At 38.6% G+C, this 2,988-nt stretch overlaps 1 long non-coding RNA gene across 1 annotated transcript; it reads left to right on the top strand.

The window, feature by feature from the left end:
- Positions 1–209: 209 nt before the first annotated feature.
- LOC133645333 (uncharacterized) lies at positions 210–1,945 on the top strand. Its single transcript, XR_009825011.1, has 4 exons — positions 210–585; positions 674–1,228; positions 1,367–1,485; positions 1,598–1,945. It is a non-coding gene; the product is annotated as an uncharacterized LOC133645333 (long non-coding RNA).
- Positions 1,946–2,988: the final 1,043 nt, after the last annotated feature.

Below are 2,988 nucleotides of genomic sequence, written 5' to 3'. Positions count from 1 at the left end.
TATCTCTACACTGGTTGAAATAAAATAGTGGACTGTTCCTTCACACTTCAACAGCAGCCAGTGATCTTCATCCTGACACTGCCAACACTCGCCTCCAACTAAAAGATCCCAGGATTTTTGCATTCTACGAGGAGAGTGGGAGAGCGGCCGTGCCAGCAGCTTGAGGGTTCCAGGTTCGATCCCCGCTTCCGCCATCCTAGTCACTGCCGTCGTGTCATTGGGCAAGACGCTTTACCCACCTGCTCCCAGTGCCACCCACACTGCTTTAAATGCAACTTAGATATTGCCTTTCACTATGTAAAGCGCTTTGAGTCACTAGAGAAAAAGCGCTATATAATTCACTTCACTTACATAAAAATGGAGAAGGGTACTGGTAACAACTGCCGTCAGTTGTAAGTAGACATTTGTCACTTATTTTGAAGTACAGGACGTCTAATGTTATGTCCAATGTTAATGTGTCCTTTTTCTTCTTCATTATGTTTTTCCTCAGTTATCCAGTAAGTGCGGACAAAAAACTTCTCGCCAGAACCATGTGACACTTTACCCGTCACTTAACATCAACATGGAGGACGAAAATAAGGATATGTAAGGGAATGTTAAGAGTGAGAAACACACATTACTTGGATTGATTGTGACAGTAGCTCATTAGATCAGTTTTATTTGTGTTGTAAAGGAACACGTCTATGATCCAACATGCCACGCTGGCTTTCTGGAAGGTAAGCTGAGGAATATCCGCCGAACGAAGGGATGATCGGTGCCGTTATTGCAGAAGGGGTGGCTCATCTGAAGTCACTGTTGGACTTGAAGAAGTTCCAGAAAGTGATGAGTCTGTCCAAGAATGGATAACTGTGATCATAAGGATGAAGCCTAGTCCGGAGAACCTTTCTTCCATCAAGATGGGTAAGGACAAAACCTACTTCCACCCAAGATACTGGATATCTAATCAGTCACCTACTCTGGCAGAGATTGTTGAGAACTACCCTTGTTTCATTGATGTACCATATCTGGTAAGTCAGTCAATGTAATCACCACCTGCACTCTCAAATGGATTTGCATATAACCTTATCTAATCACCCTTGTCTTGTCCTGTTGGTAAACCTTAACAGATCGACAGTTTGAGAAGATGTTTCCATACAAGACAGACATCTTTCTACGCAAATGGGACCAAAGTTGTTGAAGCTGGCTGCTCTTGAAGGAAAAGATGAACCACCAGAAGCTGAGAGTGCTGGTAATGTTTAGTTTATTTATGGAGGATTATCATGCCTTTTTGTGTCATCTTCCAAAGACTCCCCAAGTTGACACACATTTAACCTTACAGTGTCACATGTCAGTGATATAAACTGTGTATATTTGTCTATTTGTACAGAATGAAGGTGCTGTAGAGCACTGAAGATGCTCACACATGATCTGCCCCCTACTGGGTCAAGAAGATCTATGGGATGGACAAAATGCAGCATCAAGTCAGTGCTGTCCTACATTAAACAAGTAAGAATATTTTAATTTGTGATAAGAATATAAAACAAGTGAGATATCTTAAGTAAATGATTCATAACTTGTAAAGATGATGTAATCACATGTGTTGCATACACTGTTTTAGCCAGGAAGAAGCTTCCATGACCTCCTACAAACCACTGACCCTGCTCCAGTGATGCAACCTGGTCTGGTGAGCATTGGACATTGCAGCACAACATCAACACAATATGTCCTCGTGGCTGCCCATGTCATTCCGCTCCAGGAAGAGGGTCTCACCGGCAGTCTGGACTAACTCTTCAAATTGTATTGGGCTTGTAACCTTGCCTGCTTGGTAAAGTAGGAGTTGTTGATTGAAAAAATGGCAGCCTGTGGACATAAGTTGAACAACTTATTGGGGTGTTACCATTTAGTGGTCAATTGTATGTAATATGTACTTCACTGTGCAATCTACTAATAAAGTTTCAATCAATGATTGAAACATTTGGAGTATCAGTTGTGTGTCTATATTTGGTCATTGCTACACACCTGGTTGTGTGCTTTCCTTCAAATGTGATCTGGACAACAAACATATCTTTGGAGAGACAGTGTATATTGTTACCTTTTCTGACCGTGATGAGGTGTTCATTTTGTTGAGAGTTCTCACTGTTAACTATTTTGATGAACACCTTCACACTTATGTGATTAAAAAGACTAATTTCAAGTGATGAATCTGAAAGATGCAACTGATGCTTTGCCACTTGATGTATATGAGCTAAAGATGTCCGATAATATCGGTCTGCCGATATCGGCCGAAAAATGCGTTAAAATGTAATATCGAAAATTATCGGTATCGTTTTTTTTATTAGTATCGGTGTTTTGTTTTTTTAAATTTTTTTATTAAATCCACATAAAAAACACAAGATACACTTACAATTAGTGCACCAACCCAAAAAACCTCCCTCCCCCATTTACACTCATTCACACAAAAGGGTTGTTTCTTTCTGTTATTAATATTCTGCTTCCTACATTATATATCAATATATATCAATACAGTCTGCAAGGGATACAGTCCGTAAGCACACATGATTGTGCGTGCTGCTGCTCCACTAATAATACTAACCTTTAACAGTTAATTTGACTCATTTTCTTTAATTACTAGTTTCTATGTAACTGTTTTTATATTGTTTTACTTTCTTTTTTATTCAAGAAAATGTTTTTAATTTATTTATCTTTTTTTTTTTTTTTAAAAAGTACCTTATCTTCACCATACCTGGTTGTCCAAATTAGGCATAATGTGTTAATTCCACGACTGTATATATCGGTTGTTATCGGTATCGGTAATTAAAGAGTTGGACAATATCGGCATATCGGCAAAAAGCCATTATCGGACATCCCTAATATGAGCTGAGAGATTCTGAATTGCACTTACTGACAAGATACAGACTTATTTCCTAAATGTTGTGACTTGTAATGAATAGAAGGAATTTTTGAATTAAATGCCAATTAAATTTCAATTATGTTTTTTTATATAGCATA

The sequence above is a fragment of the Entelurus aequoreus genome, unplaced genomic scaffold, assembly GCF_033978785.1.
Source record: "Entelurus aequoreus isolate RoL-2023_Sb unplaced genomic scaffold, RoL_Eaeq_v1.1 HiC_scaffold_41, whole genome shotgun sequence".
In the NCBI taxonomy this organism is placed as follows: Eukaryota; Metazoa; Chordata; class Actinopteri; order Syngnathiformes; family Syngnathidae; genus Entelurus; species Entelurus aequoreus.
Note: the sequence above shows the minus strand (reverse complement) of the source record. Positions and strands in the feature narration are given on the sequence as shown.